We start from the raw sequence: 24,749 nt of genomic DNA, 5'->3' as shown, positions 1-24,749 counted from the left end.
TTGGTAAATTTTATTTGGTTGGGACACTTGAATGAATATTTAACATCAAAGTAGTGCCGCAGATAGAACATTAAGATCTGCTAAGTACCTATTTATTTAATGATGCATTAACTACTATAAAATATAAATAAATTATTCGACGCCTATGGCCAGTTCGATTTCAACGATTATTACTTTTGGCAGAAAAATAATATTAAATTCGTTTGACATGCGACTGCATTCAGATCGCAACTGGTTCTGAAATGCACTGACAATGCGCGTCACTGTCTATAAGATTTTTTGTAAATGCATAAAATGACATAATCTCACATCGTATTTCAAGTCTTATCGTCAAATCAACATGTCTTGTATCTTAATCAACATCATCTGACAGATACTACCGACTTGATTTTAATTCACTGCATATCGTAATGATAAAACTCAGACTGTCAGATTAATGCTACTTACACTAACTTCAACAACACTATGTGGTCAATTAACTTGTAAAAAATTAATTGACGATAAATAATGGCTTATTAACTTGTTAGCGATGACATTGATTACTGTTGATTCCATCAAATTCAACTTTAACTTCAGTTTATTTAAATAATTTGATCTGACTGGCACCAAATATTTTTCATAAAATTAGCATTAATAAATATCAATCCTAGCATAATAGAATCTGTACACGTGCATGGATTTACTGGCACTAAAAGTGTGTATTTTAAACCATCACGATATTTGACAGGTCGTGAAAATCGGCAAACTTTAAAATGAGTCTCTCCGCGGTGTAGTTCGTTTTTTACCAGGATGTTCGCTACTATCACTCTACAGCGCAGGCGCAGATATCGCACAGTCTAACTGGCGTGAAAATTTAGAAGCTTCTGAACTTTTTTGATCCATACATGCAATCTTGCAACATGCACGATAATATGTATTTACGCGTGCATTTTTTTGTTATGGCTGTGATAATACGTACTGTCATCGGTTTAATCTATGCACGTGTAAACGGGATGGAGTATAAAGGCTTATTTGCACGCTACTCACACTCAAGATTGGTTTAGATTATGCTAGTATTTTAATCGAATGGCGAGTGATTTACTTACCACTAAACGTTTTAGTAACTGAAAAGTGTCCTAACACAGTACAATAAAGTGAACATGAATATTTCTTTTCTAAATATCCTGTTACTTATACATAAATCAAGTTCATTAAAGTTTGGAATGGACTTTACGTTGGCAGTCAAGATGAACATATTACATTGTAAAGTAAAAATAAATTGATTAATACATTTATTTGTAATGTCTACATTAGAAGTGGAGGATGAAATGAGTGAGAGAAAAGAAAATGTATCAATAGGAGAGATGCACTACGAGCGTATATTTTTCTTAGAGTGGCGATTTAAAAATCGAATTATAGTTTAAATATTCCGACACAATTTTAAATTTGTATCTTCGCTCCAAACAAACAACATTTTTACAACAATACTAGTGAACTTGACTGAATATAACGTGTTTATAATTATCTCGCAGATTATTTGGTATTTAGTGAAGGTTGGTGGGGATATAGATCTCCCGGTGTAGAGAGATATTTTGATAACATAACTTTTAATTGCCTAAAAATACTTAATAATTTGAAATAATTTTAATAATCCTAGAAGAAATCTCGAACCAGTTTGGAGTCAAATATATTACACGTCATTAATGGTCTATTAACGTGTTTTCAAATATTTCTTAAGCTTGTCTTATGTACCATAAAGTCTATAGCAAAATATAGTCACATTTAAAGTGACATTTTTATATAAAGTTTATTACAATAAACATCTACGTATTTCAGACGTTTTCCACTTTATAAATATGCGATACTTGTAAAATGACCTAGGTAGATCATCAATTCCATTATTCAATATTAGGGCCAATTAAAATTATTTTCTCATTTTACTTAACTACTTAAATAATTACTTTCTACGACGACGCTATTACTTTATTTGATAGGTTTTATAATTTCCACAAAGACCGGATACTAAAGGTATTTACTAATAAATAACAGTGTAGTTAATTCATCCAAGATTTCTTTGAAGGTCAAAATCATTAGCTACACTGATGATGACCATAAAAGTTTTTACAGTAATAGGGCCTCTTAGGTCATTGTGGTCAGTACCAAATTGACTGCGGATGGTCAGCGTCAAACTATAGTACGAATTAGCTAATAATAAATAATATCAAAATGTACCTATTTCATATTTTTTTCTTATTATTTTAAGAGACATATATTGTACCAACATTGATAATGTGTTATTATTGCAGATAAATTTGTTTAATCATATTTTGACAACCAATATGTTTGGTCACGTTCAATGTTGAATTCAATTGTATTGATCGTCTAATCTGTACAAAAGCTTTTTTAAAAAGCTTATTTATAAATAAATTACTGATTAAATTACTATAGGCCTTACAGAAACTTATTTTATAATTTTAAAGCTTAGGATGTCCGTTGTACTGCGTTGCGCTCTAAACACCCGGAAATCTGTGTTCGAATCCTGTCGATTTTGCGTTAATGTTTCAATAAATATTTATATGGCTTTTCTTATTTCAATAATTACGTTATTTTTACTAATTATCAACTAACCAAAGTACTAAATATGATCTAAACCACATAAAAGAGCTACTTGTAACTTTATATATCCTGCATATCGGAGAAATTTTGCTTGCTGGATGAGCCATTGACGCAAAATTGCCCACCAATACTCTAGTCACTTTTAGTTAGCTACAAGTGACAGCATCGCAGGTTCAATTGAAGAGAATTCCACACTAAACTTCTACTATGACATTCCCCTATAATTTCAGATTCACCTAATTACTTAATTGCATATCTACATAATTCCATGAACAGATATTACCTAAGTAAGGCTTGAATGTGTAAATTTATAGAATTGGATAGTATTTTGAGTTTAATTTGATATATCATGCATCTCTCAAATTATCGTATGAAATAAGAGATTTGTAATAACAATACTATCAACCGAAGGTACTTCATGGAATTTTAATTTTAATTCTAATGGATTTAAAAGATTTGTGTTTATAATTTTAGCTATAAATACACGTGAAAATATACTTCCTCATCAATTTTATGTAGGCAGCAAAAATACATTTGATACACAAACTATGTAAAACACCTATAAATGCTTACGTAAGTTATGTAACAAAGGAACAGACTTTAAATCAAAACACGAGTCGCCATTTTGTTTTTGGGGCTGCCAATAGAATAATAAAATGATTAACTTATTCTTATTAGTTATTAGTATTACCAATGAAAACACATGCACAAATTGTTCAATTCGAAAATCGAACTGTTCTTTTCAACTCCATATTTACCTTTTTCATTTTATTAAAACCATCGTTCATTTATTTTGTCATGTTGATACTTACATTAATAAATACGGTTATATCTGTATCATCGAAAATTCTATGTTCATGAAATAACGGATGGTTTTTTACGTTCTTCAAATTGTAATCTAACAGTGCGACCAAGAAGATTCTCCAAATATTAACGATAGGCAAGTCAAAACAAATTATCGTCAATTGAAAAAAAACATACTTAATATTCAGTCTCTTTTTGAAAGACTAAATTGCACTCACAAAAAGTTTTCAATTAATAAGAGTCACTTCATTATGGGAGGCGTTGAGCGAGACCAAAAAAAGCTTTCCGCCTTGTCACTTTGATTATCGCGTCAAATAATACGTCACGCCATTTCGTCACCTCGAAATAAAAATGCTTTTTCAAAACACCGATTAAGCGATATAGCCTCATACTATTTTACAATGTATGAGGATAGCAACTATCTATGGAATTTGATACATTCACTGTTACATGTGAGATTTTTTACTATCTTCGTAATTATTATTGATAACAATCATAGAAGGTACACAATGAAAAGGAATATATTATTTAGTAACAGCCCTGCAAACTTACCTTTATAATGTTCAGACTTTAATACAATTTTTCTCAAATTGACAATGTGGGTGCAATCTAATAATCATAACATGATTTGAGTTACCCCATCTCCACCCGTCATGTATATAATATGAAGCCGCATATTTTTTAAAAGCCTCAGAAACATATCTACTAAAAAAATTTAAAAAATTACGACGCCGGTCAGGGATCTTGGATTCTGGCAAATGTGCAAATATGAAGAAGATAAACTATCCGCATGGGAGGCGGACCTAGCCTCTGAGGGTCTCGAAGATTGGGTAAAGTCAGCAGAGCATCTCCCACCCGGAGCCAGTCTCGGGTACCATACATGGAAAGCCCTAAACAGACTGAGAACCATGGTACGGCGCACCCGAGACAACATGGTGAAGTGGGGATTCTCCGATCACCAAAACTGCGAGTGCGGTGAAATGTAAAGCATGGAGCATCCAATTTCATGCAAGGCTTGCCCAGTAAGCTGCGATTTCGACGACATCCTATAAGCCGAGGAAAATGGTGTTGCCTTCGCTAACTTTTTGAGCGATACATTGTAGCTATTGAAGACCTGACACGACGAAGAAGAAGAAGAAAAAGAATTAGAAGAAGTTAGGTAGTAGAGCAACGTACGCAGAATTTGGGCATAGCTTACCATTATGCTGCGTCTATGCACAACTACACAATTTGACAATAATTATAAAATTATACCTATAAACTCAAACGTAAATTTGGTAAATGCTCATACTCGACAAAGCTCACCAAGTGAGCTAAACGTGTGTTTAAAGGATTTTTTTATATTTGGCAAATACCAAGTGATAAACTGATTTAATGTTTTACTTAATTTATCTATTCTTGAAGCATGCGTTAATGGTTACTATCCGAAATATTTTTTTACGAATAGTTCGAGCATTTTACATTATGTACCAATATAATGTGAATCTTGGCGATTGGTGGTGGTTTCCTGTTTACGAAAAATAGTTAGAATTCACTCGCTCAACCCATTGGGTAGGTATATACTCTTGATCCTAATATACAACGAACAAAAAATAACAAGATGTGAATTTAAGTAGGGACTTGCTAAATGTCATTTAAGTATTACAAAAAATGTACATACTTAGAAACGTTTTATAGCCATCTCCAAAGGCCATTAAAATTACGCGTATTCATCATGTTAAGCAACATTTAATGCCATCTTGGACGTTGTTCGCATTAAAGATGGCATACCTTTTGTTATCGGATTTAGTGGGTCAATTCAATCAAACTCTTAATAATATATATCTAGCAACTTCTATTGTTAAATAATACGCACTTCTACTACAGTTTTAACGGTAACTGGAGACACCTGAATCTGTTACTTGGATAGACAATTACAGGTATTACTTGTAACTGGTTTGGTTTGTAATTATTATGCAACTAAAAATGGACCGAATCTCTGATTTACTATCGGAACCTGCGGTCGGCCGACAAACGAAGAAACGGAAAAGCTATTTTACAAGCCATCAATCATGAAATTTAATATGACTCAAAATCTAACAGAACATTTAACTTGTAACATTAAATTAAAGAAAAAAATGTTCTGTCTAAATGTTTTCGTGGGCAGGTATTCACGTTAAATTGAATCTTGGGGTCAAATAGATATCACCTGTGAGATTTAGGAAATGGCTGCTTATTATTTATTAACTAGGGTAACTTTCCTGGTAGGTTTAGTATGGCACCGCTGCAAGAGGAAAATTTTGTGGCACAATGTATTTTCTTTATATTGTTTTTAGCGAGCGTGTTTTTTTTAATTTTTAGTTTTGGTATCTCATCAGCATGGCCCCCACAAGGGGGGCTGACAGGGCTCTAGCCTAGGGGCCCGGGCTCAGGGGGGAGTCCGGCGTGACGGAGCGACCAGATAAATGAGATAAATACACATCTTAAATTTGCTCTAATAGCAAAAAAAATCGCCCCAGTTTACTTCGGAATTATTACCATTTTAAAATATATGGTTGTTGGGATGTGTTGAATAATATTTGACAACTCCATAACTCGAACACCATTTGAAAAACAATACTGGAGAGCATCCTTTAATCATAGCGATATATAGGGGGGCCGCCCAAGATCCTGGCATGGGGGCCCGCTTCAAGATGTGGGGGCCATGGTCATCAGTTAAGTAGTCATCGCCATAATAATTTAGTAATCTGATTTACTCTAAACTTTTACTAATATCGCATACCTATAGTTGAATTCAATCTTCAAAGTTAAAATAAATATTACCTACGATTGTAAACTCTACATAACTATTTCCAATATTCTTTAAATGAGATCTTGCTTTCAAATGATCAATCAATTAATACTTACTATTTTACGAAATTAGTAAAACCTAAGTAATATCTAATTGCTACATATTCTATATCTATAGCAGCTGATTATTATCAACTTGGCAAAAGGAGGCTTATGGTTTTTCTATGTGCACATATTATTATCGTAAGGTAAAAATTAAGCCCCTCGATTATTTTAAATTCTATTTTTTTATTAATGAATAATTTCCACAGACTTTCAGTGTATGAAAATTGAATTCTAGGGATGATGTATGTACCTAAGTACCTACGTATTTATTGACATTATACTCATTTTTAAATACGTGTTATGAATAATTGTAGAACATTTGTTTACTTTAATATAAACCGCTTTAAACCTTATACACTTCTCGTGAAGTTTATTGGGTTGTTTCCAGAATATTTTTAACAAACAAAACATAAATCATATTTTACCTTTGCGCTTATCAACACCTGCTAAGAATGCCTTTCATTCCGAGTTCAGCCTGTATTGCAGTTTTAAAAACTGCATTCAATGGAATAAGCCTTCAAATACCTATAACGAGAATTATTTGTTATTGATTCATTTTATTTATAATAATTATAATGAAGTCTAATAGCCATAATCATAGGTTAATTTAATACTTTATGTATGTACGATAGAATACAATTACGCGGTACAATTTAAACACAATAAGAGGTCATTTTTTGATGACACTTATTTGTCTGTCAATGCATTGCATACATATGTGATTTCTAATTGATTTTAGATTTGTACTATTCCATTTTTGTATTTTTTGTGTCTTTTACCTTCTATTATAATCATGGTACCCACAAAGGGGGGGGCTGGCAGGGCTCTAGCCTGGGGGCCCGGGCTCAGGAAGGGCCCGGCATGGCGAGTCGACCAGAAAAGTGATATAAACACACATCACAAATTCTCTCTCATAGTAAAAAAAAGTCACCTGCGGCGCTATTGTTAGTGTTTCAAATTATGTGGTTATACGGTTTAATTTTTCATTGTGTATCGATACTCGTCAACTCGAGAATTCAAATGGATACTTATATTAAAATATACAGAAAAACACTAAATATACACATTAATTTTATCGCGTACACCATTCGGTACACCTACTGTAGAGGATCACACTCATAGACTATAGATACATCTAGACGCCACCCGTTGCATTGCTAAATGAAGCTACGTGCCGTGCGTTTGGTTTGTGGGCGAGCGAACGCATTCGCCTACAAATGTTCGAGACCATAGACCATTTCGCTAGTGCTCGCCCAAAGTGCTCGCACTAGACGCTCAGAATTAAAATATAATTTTCTATTTTTTTACGTTATATAGTATTTTTAAGCAGTCAAAATGCAACCATTAGGTAAAGATATCCATAATTTAAGTTATTTTAAAGAAACACTAGGTCACTGATATTAAAATAAATAATAATATACAAATAAATTGTCACGGACATGTATCAACTTACCTATGAAACGTAATACCACCTTCTTGCTTATCAGTACGGCTACCATATTTTAATACAACACGCAGAACCACCTTTCCTACTTAATTAACTAAAAATATATAAGTACCACTGACTTTATGTTTAACACAAAAATAGCAAATTTAGCAACACGAACTTGCAGATTATCGATGCTACGTGAAGCGATTCACCACGATTTGCCAGCGATACTTTTGGAAACTGACTCAAAAATATTAGACCTTTTATCTTACTCTAGCGCGTGTCGCAGAGATTATAAGGGTGCCGAATACTTTCTCACTCGCACTCGTGCATCGTTTTTGTTCAGGCCTTGATCACACTGCATTTATCTTTAGCGATAGGTATGGAGGCCCGCCAAATATCCTAGCCTGGGGGCCCGTTTCAGGATGTGGGGGCCATGATTATAGTATTAAATTACTATATGAACATGCATTTACTGTATTCGTTGTTAGTGTGTATTTGCCATTGAATAAAAATTATTCAAACCCTAGTACAAAACTTATCAATTAGAAATTAAATTCAAATTCCATCAAGTATCCTCGGTTGATAGTATTAATTAGCTTACGCATGTATGTGTTTACTAAAATCCTCTTCTCACACTTCCCTATTCGTTCTTCCCACCATGAAAGCATTTGACATTTCTTATTTGAGTTTGCTGTAAGTTATGTAGATGTGTTAATAATGCAAAACATCTTGAAAGGCGATGGTAAGAAGATTATAAGTCGTACTTCGAAGTAGAAAAATGACAAAAAGAGCTTATTCGGCCATAAACAATGTTATCGAAATAATTGCAGCAATGACAGGATGTTTCCATAAACTTAACTAAAAATATCCCAACTCAATGGAAAAAAATCTGTAGATATGTCATTGTATTTTATAATTATATTTTTAGGAAGTGGGGAATAATATCTTACTATCCTGGCAATATTCTTATAATATTTCGATGCAACCATGACTCAAGTTATCGCATTCTATGCCATTACATTCTTTTCATATTTCACATTCGGGTCCCACTCTTTAAATTCGAGTACACACTCTTTAAATATGCATTTTAGGCACAATGGGAGGTAATTTTTAAAGACATCCATCAATAACTGTAATGCGTATACATCCAATTTAATTAGGCATTTTTACCATACACTTTCTATGGCATTACACCTTTCACCTCAGTAACTTTTTATTAACCAGTCCAAAGAAATGATTTACAGCTTCCTATTTTCATAATTAGAAGCACTAACTCACGTGGAAACAACACCTGATTTATTAAATAATATGTTTACTTAAAGATAAAAATACGTGGTCACTTTTGAGGCGTATACGTTTCTATTATGTATGTAAATTTTAATTAAATGTATTAACGAGATTGTATAACTACGTTGATAATCGTTTTAAATTATTACTGGCAAGTTTAGCGTGTGTAACTAACTTTACGGTTTACAAACAAGTTTTTTTAAACACTTAACTAAACGAAAATGCATCTCGAATTTCGTTTTACCGTTTCCATTCACACCGATGCATTACGCTAAGGCGTGAGGTCATTATTTCATATTGTGTTTTTTTTATGTTTACCTAACTAAAAAATAAATAGATAATACAATTCACATGATTGTGCTTTTATTTCATGTGATAAATTAAAACCTGATCGATCTATTTTTTATTACAATGTTATTACAATGTTTTTCTTAGCTCGTATTCTTATTTGTCCGGTGGTTGTTTGTCCAGTAAAAATCTTGCAATCGATTTTTAACTAACTTCCCGACTAGCTAGACATTTGTAACTTTTAGAATATATCAGACCACGATGCCGATACATTTTGATCGTTTAAGCTAGCCGAGTCAAGTTTATATGATTCAACAGAAAATTTAAAAACGTTGTATATAAAAAGTTCTTTTTATCTTGTAATCATTATTTTAAGTACTTAATACGTTTATTCTAAACATATAAAATTCCATAATCAGAACGTCTCCCCGATGAGTTTTGTTTTGTTTTATATTTTATAATAGTGATAGGTAATTTCTTTTTTTTGTGTCAATGAAAATCAATTCAAAAATATTATTTTCAAAAATGTTGAGAAAACTTATCTAACAGACGAAACCTAAATTTATGATAGAGGTGGAAAAAGCGCGTTGTGATTTGATCCTCCTTCATTTTACGATTGAAAGTGAGGCGACTACGTTAGGCACGCCATGTCTCAAGGGGTGTAATAGACTATAGTATAGAGCAGGGGGGGGCAAACTTTTTGGATGGAGGGCCAAATTCAAGAATTCAAAATTAGCGGCGGGCCGCAAGTAAAATATCATTTTTAGATATACACTATTTATTATCACGAAAAATAAACATTACACAAAAATTAATGAAAAGAATGAAACTGTTGTACATTTTTGAACATTTTTTTAAATTTAGGTGTTAATTTTGTAGTTGATATTCTCAAAACTGCTTGGAAATGGGCATCGGAGATATTTGATCGTCAAGAATTTTTATTGAGGTTCATGATCGAAAATGTTTGTTCACATATATAGGTTGATCCAAAAATAACTAACATTTTTCTTGCATACTCTTTAAGTTCGTCGAATTTGTCTGAATTAAGGGCATTGTAAAATTTGGAGATTTCTTCACGACGATGCAATTCTCTTAAATCAGTGTCACACTGCAGTTGTAGCTCTGTCGGTACACTATCAATATCTATTGAAATCTATGTTCAACGTAGAAAATAGTGGTTACATAGTGTGAGACGAGACGCAAGGAAGAGGTACTGAGATAATACATTTACGAAACAACAAATTTTTCAAATTTTGATCTATTGTCAATATTTTTTAAAAAACCACAGGCCGCATACGGCCCGCGAGCTGCAGTTTGCTTTCCCCTGGTATAGAGAATAAGGAGTATAGGAACGCTTAAACTATGGTAGTTGGATTGTGTAGAGATAAAATGGGTTATCACTGGTGATAGATATTATTGTTTCTATGACACGTATTTAGCTCATATGGTGAGCTTTTAAAAGTTAAAAAATCTATTTTTTTATTGCACACTTGCACTATTAATTATTAACTGCTGTCACAAAATTCAGAATAGATTTTATACATATCTTATGAATTGTACCGTATTGTAAAGAAGCAATAGCATGTACATATCCCTGCCGACATGCTCTTTGATGTAACATTCATTCTGTGTGCTTATTTGAAAAGTATAGTAATGTCTGTAACTATATGTTACAAACCACATGAAAGATGTACGATTTTTTTTTCTGCTTCCCTTTTGCTTCCACCGCCTACTTTGAGAATCACTGGTTTAATCAGTATCTATGGCATACATTAGTATTTATAGTTGTTGCTCCTATTTTTTGTCACTTTAAAATACGAGAGAATAACAAAAAAAATCAAATCTACATACACAAGCAAATCAAATACGTAAAGTTGTTTGTGTATGGTTGCCCGATAAGGTGACATCTTTAAATACGACGAAAATGTCCCGGACATGAGATTGTGCCAGCCATCTATTTGCACAATGCATTCTTGTATATTTCCGCTATAACGTTATCTACATACATAGATATATATATATTGTATAGCTATAAAAATAGAATACCGGATTGTGGTATAGGTAGGTACACATAATGTCAAACACATTAGTCTATAAATTCTTAATATTTAAAATAATTCATTCAAATGAGACACCAACAGCATGTTTTTAAACTAAAAAAACAAATGCAAATTCAGTCGTGACAAATTTCTTCAACGGTTTTTACGAATAAGATTTATCTAACAAAATATGCCAGCAAACTAATGGAAAACATATCTTTTTTGTCATTTAGTTTTGTATTTTATTGGCTATTTTTCATAGAACTGATAGGCATATATCATTGATTTCATAATTTACTTTATTTATCATACCGTTTATAGACAAGACATTGATTTGAATATTCAATTGAATCGAAATAGCGAATTGTTTTTTATTTGTTTTATTTTATATCCTGTCATTAAATCTTAAACCTTGGGAAGACATTCAACGTAAATGTGTCTAATATGGATATACAGTTCTCCAAACTTATCTAAAGAACGGTCAAAAATGGAAATACGGACGCCATTCGAATGGCAGATTCTGTCCGGTTGCGAGTTTTCGAAAGTAACTCCCCCATCCATTCTTTAGATAAGTTCGTAAGTTTATAGGTAATTATTGACGTTATTGTGAGCTTTTTGCCTGCCAAGTTAATGCATCGCCATTTTGTTGTTATCGTAAATCATGACACGACATACATGTCATGTAATTAAATAATTTCAGTAGCGTTCTGAACTCCTGGGCATCTTCATTGCCGGCTATGGATTTGTTTGTCTTGAATATTCCGTTTTGGAAATAAATTCGAAAACCAAATTTTAATCTATTATTTAGTAACCATTGTTTCAATATGATAAAAGAGAAAGCTTATCTCTTAATATATAGTCAATAATTGTTATAATTAACAATTTTTGAATTGTGCAATGGTTGAATTTTCCATCGTTCAGCAAAATGTTACAAATATAAACTAAAACCGAGCTAAATGCATCAAAATATGCATATCGTCATTATACAAATATTAACTCTTTCATAATATTGTATCGATCACTATAAATGATTTTTTTTTTTGTGAAATTTACTATCAAAGATTTTGACAATTTCAATTTCACAACCACGTGAGGTTTTAATTAGTGCACACGCTTATATTTACCCAATAAATTCTGTTTACTGTTAATTATTGTCATTGTGAATATTTTTTTCAATGTCTCTAGAATCTGCATGGACCTTTTGCACTACCCAAAAAGGATGCGTAACAGATTTTTTTTTGACATGCCAGTATTAGCCATTTGACGAAACTGTCATGTCTTAATCCACACACACATTTAAAAACAACATGTGAATTTCTCAAGTGCAGGATTTAAAAACGCGATCCACGTCGCTAAAAAGGCAGTGCATTTTATCTGCATAAATATGTACATTTTCATTTATATTTTCACCACATTATACATCCATGTACATCAGGGCCGCCTCTACAATGTGTGCGAAATGTGCATTGCTCAAGGGCGGCCGAATATATTATTATGTTTTCATTTTATATCGAGTACCCGGTTGGTAATTGTCACGCTTTACAGAGATCAACAAAAATAATTACAATATAAAAAGAACTTTTTATATACCACGTTTTTAAATTTTCTGTTGAATCATATAAACTTGAAAATTCTATGTATTAATAAAAACTTTTTATTGTAGTTGATAGAAATATTAAATAAATATTATAGAATATAGAAATGTCGTTTTGACATTTCATATTGATTTCCATAGTAACGCACGTATATATTAATAATTTAGTTGCTAGGACCCACTTAGCAACCGATAATAGTGAGTAGGTAGTAAATATTACTTTTAACGATTTTTTTCCGAAACATACAAAACAGAATTAATTCAATTCTGCTTAAAGATGGCCAAAAGTATTTAAAGAATGCATTGTCGTCGTGTTCTGATATATTCTAAGTTTCAAACGTCTAGCTAGTCGGGAAGATAGTTAAAAAATTTGTACTGCACAAGAAAAAATTTGTACCGGACAAACAAGAATACGAGCTAATAAAAACGTGATAATTAACAAACACCACGATAAAACTACCAGCCTAAGGCCCTAAGTAATGCATCAAAAGTGTAACCCTTGCTTTAGTCCTGTCTTTTTGACAAAAATATTTTATCGCCACCTCCCTTAACACTCATGTTGTTATTTTAGTTTGAAAATACACCTAACTTATCTAGGAAAATAAATTATATTTGTATTGATTTTTAATGCATTTAAAGAAGTAAAAACGGTGCGGCTTTTTGAATTTCACACATGTGCAGCGTGCAGCCGAGTTACTTACTAAAAGTAGATTAATTTAAAATGATAATTTACCATTTTAGACGCAAAGCCGAATACATGGGCAACTACTGAGTGAATCAGTAAACACAGATGAATTAACTAAAAATGCTATTTTTACGATTTTTTCACATAGGTATGTAATTATATTTTAGTGGTTATTTTAACATATTATAAAGTACAGACTTTATTATATTTTTTATGGCAATACAAACATATTATTACCGTCACTGCCTCCACCTGTCAGGCAAACAGATGCAACTTTCTTCACGATTAGCATCGGGAGCATGTTTCAACGACAGCATTTAGAAATTTAATTCAATTAGTTAACCATTATACTTACTTTGTATGATATTGAAAAATCTTTTTCTCAATTGACGCGCATTAGCCACAATTAATACTTTCTCCGCACTATGGCTTCAATAATATCTAATCTTTCAATCAAATCACGGTTAATAATGAAGCTTTACTACCGATGTCATATCCAAACGTCTCCTGTAGTTTATTGAGAATAATTCTATAATAAGGCAACATTTCATCTCATACGACGTCATACGTCAATAGGTAATTAATTATACCTAGATCTGTTTGGCCCATACTCACCGATATTAAATTTATCATATTCAAGTAATGTACAAAAATTAAAAAATGTAAAGCATCACCATTATTCGGGGTCTAGGGCGATTCGGCGCCGGGACAACTGGGCGCCATGCAATGGAATGAAATTCGAAAATAAATAGACGTTCATGAATTGTTATGGGTAGGTACTTTTAAAATATATATTTATATTTAAATTAGTATTTAGTATTTGGTGATAATTTAAATATGCACACGTTTAACGTTTAAGTTACAATTAGAAGAGAGTTCTTTTATTTTTATATAAAGCCTCAGGCATGATAATTCTCACATTATGTTAAGAGCAAAATGAATATGTATCAGAAAACATTAAAAAGATTTTTTTTTTAATTCAAAGGTAAATACACTTACAATTGTAAAAAAATGTAATAACATGTGAATTCGTTGCAGGGTCACATCTTATTATTACATTATATTTTATGGTCATATTCATTATTAAAATTTAGTTTATTAAGTTTTCAATTTATTGTTTGACGTTTAGATTTTTGACTAATTCATCGTTTTAATATTTTTTATATTTATTTTAAAAACATCGATTTTTATAAAAATATAAATGTGTATAACATGAAATTCTTTTTATTTATATAGAGTAAAATGGTTAAGTAGTAGATAGAAACTGATTAAAATTCCTTGTCTAGTTTATGTATAAAATCGTAACGAACGTCTATTTATTTCATTCGACAGTGCGGCGCCCAATTGTCCTGGCACCCAGTTGTTCCATTCCCATCATTCGGGGGTCGATACACTGCGGTATAAATATCTCCCCTGGTCGTATCTACTCTTCATAGTTCCTAGATCTTCATTGCCACGTACTTTCGTCAAATTTGATTAATATGTTTTATAGTAGTCCTATAGACATTTAGTCTCCCTACTGCACGTGTATAGTTTCAGTGTTTCCCAATCACTGGTTCGCAGATTTTTTTCTGCAGAACCAAAATTTTTTGTCAATTTTAAAAATAAGAAGAGTATCCATCACTATGTTTCCATTACTAAAAATTATTTTACGCATTTTCGACTACTTATTCGTGTGAGAAGACTTTTTCGACTATGCCATAAAAACGAAACAACGAAACCTAATGTCACTACATGTTTCAAAAATCAAATATTGCTTTCTCAAAATTCCAGACAATTTAAGTATTATTAAAAAAATACTCATCGGTTACTAATTACAATATTAACCATAGAATTTATTTTATTTTTTGAATTCGCAATCCTACAATGTCTGTTTTAATATATGATTTAAAAACTAATATACAAAATTCTATACAATAGTTTTGTATTTCTATGTTCTCTATTATCACCGGTTCGCAGGTCTAAAAAGGTTGGGAAACACTTGTCTAGACTCTAGCGGATATCCACTTGCTGGGCGATATGTCCCTGTTGATCAGCTTAGCGACCTATACCTATAACGTCGCGTAGTCTTGTCTGTCTCAATATCTATTGGTTTATGATATAATCTTTCCGCGTTATGCCCAACATGCACATTTATATGACACACTGCATTACTACCTTAAAATCCATGGCATAATAAAATTATTATGTTATACTTATTTGACGATATTTTATTATATTTACAGTGATCTTCAGATTAAAGTTCGTAGAATAATTATTGGTTATATTATATACCTACACACCCACATTAAAATCTGGCTGGCTTCGGTGCATCCTTTATGCTACATTATGTATATAGATAAGATAACCTATATAAATTATTATGTAGACATTCCGATCATGTTTTTAATTTATTGGTTCAGGAACGGCAACGATCAGCTATTCAAGTGGTCCAATCAAATGATTCGTTAATAATATACATATTAAGCAGTTACCTAGATGATAGTGTTATAATAATTAAGTACATACAACCAATGGCACGTTTCTATCTCGGAATTTATTGTAGATACGGAATAAAGAGATGCCGTAAAAGAAACTAAAACATGTAGGGCTTCATTCAAAAGACAAATTACATTCTCGACGGTCAATCGCCGGTCAAAATAGACTAATACTCCAACAATCCTAGACATCATCGACTCCTTTGAGGTGTAGAGAATCAAACAGGTATTTATCATTTCCAGCTCTGCAGGGAGTATAGCAAACACTCCACGAATAATATTAACCCTTTTCACCACAGTGATATTATCAAATGTACCATTTCAAATCGTATATTACCTGTGTTTAATGGAACATGAAATTTATCGGCGATTTTTGGGATAAGTATTATTTTTAAACTTATTTCCCTTTTAAAATAAATTTTAAGGGAGGGAGGTAAACGAATACTAGTCACGGTCGTTATAAAATTCTATATATTTTAAATAAATAAACAGGGACACGTGACTCTAGCAAGACTATTTATCTAAACGTTTGCTACACTATTTATAATTTTATTGACACAGGAAAAATGTTTTTTATCAGCCATCGACATTATATTTTCATACATTTTTTACCCATAAAATTAGTAATAACCTGATAAGAAAGAATATTGTTCTCCATTGAAATCATATTATGTCGATAGTTAGCCCAAACTGTACTTTTTAGTTGAACTGACGTTTACGTGGTACATCTCTACTATAATGGTTGTGAAAGAAAGTTATTTTTCTTAATTATACTATTAACTGAGTCGAAAACCGGACAAATGAGTCAATATGCACTACTTGTGGCATGTTTGTAATATGTAAGCAGTAGGTATATTATATTAACTGCTCAGTCAAGTAATCAAATAATTATTTCAATGAAGTATTCGCCATTAGTATCTATCTATCACATATATTATAATGAATTAATATATTATCATTTGGTTCGGCTGCATCATGAGCACTATTTAGAGCATACTTCAGTGAAATGGGAAATAATTTTCAGCAATAGTTAGGACGTAATTTCGCAACCGTTGCCAATCGGAGAGCGATAGTCGACCTGTGAGCACGTCAATTTAATTTGTGATGACGTCGGAAGAATTAATTCTTAAATCGTGTAATGATTACTAAAAAACGTTACGTATTTACTCGAAAAACAAAACATGTCATTGAATATATTATTATTGTTACTTAAATAACAATAAACATAACATTAAATGGACGCATGTTGAATTTTATGACAAATTATGTTTTGTTCGTCACACGTCGTTTGCACAATCTGCGCGTCGCGTAGTCACGATCGTTTTAGACCATGCCTCAGCTGAAGTATAGGCTTAAGTATATATAAGTAGATACTTTTGAATTTAGTAAGTATCTATAATTGAATGAGTAGAGTAAAATTATATATTATTTTGAATTTGTATAGTTTTGTTAAATATCAAAATAGGAAGGTAGCTAATAAGAAGAACATGCAATAAAATTACATTAAAACGAAAGAACGTCAATATTACATACATAAACGAAAATACAATGACAGTTGCTAAACTGATAATTAGTGTCGTCACATCGCATGACGTCATCATTATTATGACCTTTTTTTTTAAATTTTGATTCCCCGATAATTAATTTAATTTTTTTTAATTGTCAATAGTGGTGAAAATGTGCAATCGGCACAATATAAATTGAATATAAATTCTAATGGATTTAAGTACCCTCGGTCGATAGTATTATTATTAATAATTGAATAATTATAAAATAACAATAACTACCCAATGTAAACCTTAAATATTTTAATAGTTACTTTATCATAGGTTTTTAATTATTAATACACGCACGGTGATAAAGTATTGCCAGTATATATTTTAAAATGGCAACACAATCTTCGCCCGATTACAACAATATAACGTTTGTTATTATTTCAATAAAGAAACATCTACTGTACGATGATTCTACGAAAAAAGCTTAGATACTTAAATAAGCACTTCGTACACGCCATCACACTTTGAAAACTTTTTAAGCAGTAAAGAGTTAAAATAACTTACATTAACATGAATATTGTATCATAATATACAAGTATCTTATTAGTGTTACATATACCTACATAATATATCGATATCCTCTAGGATCCGTTGCCAATCGATTTAAGTATGAGTCAATGCTTATGCTTACTATTGGTAAAGTTTTCACACGAACTTATCTAGAAAACTATTCACATTAATGGTATTAACTCTGAATTCTTGGTAAGACGTCATTATAACAGTTAAAATATAACACAATATAAACACTTATTATTCTACATAATGTATAATATTTATTGAATAAGTACCATAACTCACACAAAAAAGATTATTTATGTTAAACCATGTGAATAAATTCTCACTAAAGGCCATCGCTAAGCATAAATTAATGAAGTAGGTAAGTGGATTTCACCTCCTAGTTTCCTCTTTTGTTGTATCGCCTATGAGCAAAAATGAGTTCGTGCTGATATTGAAGCTTCAGAATAATTGGTAAAATATTTGATAATCTCGTGGAGAGAAACGATTTTCAATTCTGCGATAAATATGCTGTTCAGGAGAACACATAGCGGTACAATGTCTCTCATTTTATCGACACAGAGTAGAGCTGCAACTTGTAAATGTTTTTGAGAATGTCGAGGAATTGAAATTTGCAATAGCATTAGTGAAGATGAGAGAGCATGGAAAATCGTGAAGTTCTCATAATTGAAGAGAGGTTCTGAACAGCGGATTCTCACTTAAAAATACAATATGGCAGCAGGCCGCAGTTATAAAGATTTTGTACTTAGTAATAATTCAATAATAGGCCTATAAATACTGCAAAATAATATATATTGAAATACTCGTATTAGTCTGTCAGAGATTACAGATAATCCCTTAGACACGATGTATTGGGAGTAAGTTATTCAATATACCATGACCCTCAGTTGAATGTATGTCAGAAATCGGATTTGCTTAATTTAATAAGAGTAAGTAATTAAGATTGGCATATCGGGTACTGGAAAATGTTTCTCAGCGACTAGTCGTTCGGTCGGGGGAAAATAATGCTACTGAAATGTTACTATTAGGGCTACATATTGTAATAATATAATTAACTTTACATTTTTTTATCATTGTGAAAACTGTAGGTACATCACATTACGTGTAAGGGTTTATTATCAACATTAAAATAATTATAACCTATTGAGATAGTAACAATAATCATGTAATATGTAGGAATAGTGAGTTTTTATTTTTTAACCTGTGGTATAGTCAATAGTGCAACTTTTATAGACTGTCTCACTCATCACTATGTCCGTCTATGCGACTAATTAGGTATATCTCAATAATTTATACTGTGTATTATACATGTCATCGTCATCATTATCAGCCAGGGTCGACCTACTGGTGGATGAAGGCCTCCTCTGGCTCCCTCCACTCTTCTCAGTCCCTAGATCTTTGCTGCCACGTACATCCACCGAACTTTATGAGTTCGTCTTTCCAGTCGGTTTTAGGGCGTCTCTCTGAGCGTTTAGTGCACTTTGGGTAGCACTGTATGACAGCATTTGTCCAGCGGTTATCTGCTCGGCCTTTTTGATTTCATTGCTTAGCGACCTTTATCACAAAGCGTACTTCTGTCTGCTTCCTTATCCATTGGTTTGTTTTATGATCTTTATGCGTTATGCCCAACATGTTCCTTTCCATGCCACTTTACGCTACTCGTAATTTTGGATTTCTCTTACATTAAGAGTCCATGTTTCACATGCATACGTGAGCGTTGGTAGCACACATGGACTGAACACTTACGCTAAATACCTACAATGGGAAATCACTTTTGAAGATACTATTCAGGCGTCCAAATGCACTCCAACCGATTAATGTCATATTATTAAAGATGTTTGCAGCCCTGCATATTCTAATATATCGAGAAAAAGCATACCAAGCCCTACAAGCCCATGTGTTTTGAATAAATCCGCAAGTCTACGATATGCGAGTATTACATAGTATTTCTGCTTACTGTCAGTAAGTTCTCTGGCTTTAATGCATCACTGCACATGCGCGAGATGCATTTGCAGTTACAGAATATGCATTTGTAACCGTATCTGTCAATTCAAAAAAGAAACATTCGATTAGAACATTATAGGCTTACTTAAATAGGCAAGAGCGTTCTATATTTACCTTCTGCAAGACTCGCGGGCAATTTTCTTTTCAATGGTGCTTCTTATAAAAGCTATTTTTGTATAGGTAGGTATACCTACGTAAGCTGTTTTAAAAAGCTCCACGTGTCATTATTTAAATCAAAGTTTGGATATTGATTACTTCTTGAGATGCTTCAAACGTTTTTAAACGCTTAGGTGCGGCTTATACCTATACCTATGTATAGGATTTAAGAATATCAAAGTTTTATTATCATTTTATGGGATTTTTTTTTTCAAATATTATAACTGGCATTACGCTCGTATAAATTTAATCAAAGAACCGTCATAGTATATTTAGGTGAGGTCTCCTATATTGTTAGTATTTTTGATTAGCAGTACCTATGTATTAAAAAATAACACAAACAACTCTCTACAATTAACAATATAAGTTAAATGCCATTAATTTTATGAATATAATATAGGTACATACTAGTTTGAATCATAATATACGGCAAAATGCAAGTATACATAATAAATTTATAAAATAAGTTACCACATAAAACCATTGTTTCTGGTGTGCTTTTTCAAATATTACCTACTCCATTTCTTCCCTCATTATATACCTAGTATTAACAATAATAATTCCAACCATACACAAACTCATATCTGTTTTTCGGTAGGTACTCCTACTTCAAAAAGCTTACCATATTATCTATTACCGAAACACGTGTCTTAAAAACAATAGTTGGGTATATGCATGGCCCCCACATCCTAAAGCGGGCCACCAGGCCACGATATTTGACGGTATAATGTTAAGGGCAGTGTAATGTTCTATAGTAGTGTTTCCCAAATGATACTCCGCGGAACTCTGTGTATTTTTAATGTGAAAATGAAAATAAAGGGTATCCGTGATTTTTTTAGCAATTTTTGGTACTTTAAATAAATTAGCTGGAATGTTCGGCACTCAGCATCATAATTGAATACGTGTATTAAATAAGGCTCTAAGTACCAACAAGTAGTATTACATGTATTTACAAAATACCGAGTCATTGCAGTAAAATTTCATGAAGCAGACCTTTTGAAAAATGTAGTTTTACAGTGTGAAGCAATCACGGCAGCTTCTATAATTTTAGGTATTAAGAACTCGCAAGTGTCAACACGTCATCGTCAGCTATTTTATATTGAATGCCGTTGACCACTGCAGTGCTACTTACACCATTATAAATAAAACACGACAACGGACTTACAACGTCGACAGGTTTAATTATTTTGCTGTATTTTTTTGACTTGCTTGAGGCACTTAGACTATAGTTGAAGTTATTGGCATTGGTATGTAGAACATTTTTCTATAAAAATGTCAGTTTTTATTATTTTGGTACTTAGCGCCTTAATTAATACACGTATTCATTATGAAGCGCTGATCGCGACCCTCCTTTGTGATAGCCAAGTTACATGTGACCCTTCGCTTTGTTGGATAAATAGTCATTTTTACTAGTCAGGAAACACACTAAAAGTAATTATAATATAAAACTCTTTTTTTACTATTAGAGCTTATAAATTTACGGTGTGTCTATCTCACTTAACTGGTTGACCTGCCACGCCGGGCCCCTCCTAAGCTCGGGCCCCAGGCTAGAGCCCTGTCAACCCCCCCTTTGTGGGGGCCATGGGTGTATGTGATGAATAATCGCTTTAAAAAATAATTATCATCAATAAACGCTGAGAAGATGACATAGGTAGTTAACAAGTAAACCTTAACGAACAAAATTATTATGAAATTAGGAAACCGGAATCAAATATATTTTCATTGCGGTTACACGATACTATTGCCACGATAAAATCATAATATTAATTGCTTATTATTAATTAAACAGTATCCGCGCCAAAAATATAAAATATCTGGCATGGTTAAAAATACTTGCGCCTCAGTAGCGTGGCCTGTCCATACTTCCCATAAAACGCATCCACGCGGCTGCCTGGACGTGCCGATATTCAATTAACGACATCTATAATTAAAATGTTACATTATAATATAGTTTTCCTTGAATTGCTTCATTTTATACGTCCTATCTCGGTAGTTTTCGACTCGCGCAGTAGCGTTCACAATATACGTATTCATAGACGAGCGTTAAAACTTCAAACTCCTCTCTTTATATATACGATTATAATATTTATCTATTTAGGTCAACTGTTGTATTCCTTCCAATGAAGTATTTTTTTTATAATAGTAATCTACTTGGCCGTATTGATTCCACATTAAATGCTTGTGTATTTTGAATGTATAAAATTTTGGTAGATTTTATGGATGATTAGACAATGATCTTCAAAGAAAAAAGAAATTAATGATGTTTGATAATGAGACTGAATTTTCGTTAAATTAATAATACATATTACATACAGATGGTGTTAGTTAGTTTTTTTTTAATTTATAAAGCACTGCCTAAACCAAACCATAATCGATAAATATATTCTTCTAAGTATGTATGGTTTAATGGCATACTTCTAGTTATTTTATAGATAAACGAATATTTTTTTACTATTATCCTATGGCGACCTATGGCTTGAATTAGGAAGGTTTTAAGGCTATACCTCATTTGAGGCATGATCTAATAAAAAGATCGTGGCTAGGCGATGCGCGGATTGCGGGTCGCGGGTGCAAATGACGCATGGCGAACGAAATATAAATTGTCATATAAATCCAACATGCGCTATATTCATTGACATGTTTTCTTTTTAAAGTAAATGGGTAAAGTTTTTAGTCATCTTTACACGATTTAAGAATTAATACCCCCGTCGCCATCACGAAACAAATTGACGTGTCCGCAGCTCGACGTTCGGTCTCCGAGTGCCAGCGAGTCCAAAATTTCGTCTCGCCTATAGTTGAAAATTATTTGCCGTTTCACCGAAGTATCGCCTTAATTGAATTTTTAAAATTTACAAACACTATCTACACTTTGTTGTCTTGGTTCAACGAAAACAAATACGTTTGACTTAGAACGTTTAGTAGGTATATACTATTTATGTCGGATTAGAACAGCCTACCTCCACATATATATGCCACTTATACCTAATCCATAAAAAAGCATATAGTATTGAAGATTCGTGTTATCCAAAACATATTTGAAATCTATGGTCATCAAAAATAAATTTTGTATAAGTAGCGGTGATACTCGCTGCAAATATGTGATAGTACGCCTTGAAGGTAGTGTCTGAGTATGGGAAAAGTACTCAGCAAAAATCAATACCTTATAAGACATTACGATATTTTTTTCCAAATAGACGCCCTAGTATCCCTAATAATAGTAGCCCTACTAGTAAATATATCATAATGATATGTAGTTTACAACAATCGTTTTATATATTATATCCGATTGCACAATGTTATTTAAAATCATTTCCAGCGTTTATTTGAGGCTTGTATTAGTAAATAAATTAAAAGCATACCTACACATCGTCGGTGTTTTGTAAAAAGGGCGAAAACCAAAATGCTATTGTAAAATATCAAAATATAAAAATATAAAAACCTGTAAGGGAGGAGGATTTTTAACGTTTGACATTTATTTGCTTATTGCCTGTGGATGATTATAAATATCTAACAAGTTTATGATAAAGCTTAGAAAGAATACTGTCATTATAATAGGCATTATTATATTATTTTTTAAATTCCTAATATGTCACATTCGCTTTTTATTCGTAATACTAAATGGATATTCGTCCTTACGATTATCGTTTTTAAGTACTTTCCTATGGAGATACAAATTCACCGTTTTTGCATAGTTAAGCTAGTGGGGTACATTATGGTATTTTTATTAAAATCTCGATTTCGCCAAAATGGTTGATTCGCCCTTTTTACAAAACACCGACAATATTTTGTCACTTCTTAAAAAATATTTTTTCAAAAATGTATGGTAGGTACCTACGTATATAAAAATAATTACAATAAATTAAATGTATAATGAATGTGTAATACATTAAATACATTGAACACTGGGTAGGTACATAATAATATACAATCTTATTTCAATCCAATATTATTTGATTTTTGTTCTATTATGTACCTATTCTAAATTTAAAATATTATATTATCACACATGCCGATTGCACAGTTTATTAGCCAGACGATTTATATGTAAATGTATCCATGCAATTATGCAGTTTATATTACAAACAAAATGTATACACCACACATCCGATTGCAGAATGTTGTTTCGAGCTTTGAGGCATTTCATATTGATTAATATTTGGTATGCCACTGCTTATGGATGCTGCATAAGAAAATCAGGATATTTGTAGCATAAGACGGTGACCCGTTAATCATAACCACCTACGTTGAATAAACATTCTCAATATTTCTGGAAGATGAAATCTTAGTGATAACTTGATGTTTATTTAACAAAAACTATTTAGTTATGGCTGATATATGAATAAATTCCTGTTGTCTGTGCTTCCTGAGATTATTTTTATAGTATATACCAAATTTTGACAGAATTAACAAAATATGCAATCATGTATTTAGGTCATCGAATA

Source organism: Rhyacophila brunnea, unplaced genomic scaffold, assembly GCF_057557595.1.
Source record: "Rhyacophila brunnea isolate RB1 unplaced genomic scaffold, BYU_Rbru_1.0 scaffold_5, whole genome shotgun sequence".
NCBI classification, from domain to species: Eukaryota; Metazoa; Arthropoda; class Insecta; order Trichoptera; family Rhyacophilidae; genus Rhyacophila; species Rhyacophila brunnea.
The sequence above is the reverse complement of the archived record's forward strand: the minus strand, read 5'-3'. Positions refer to the sequence as shown.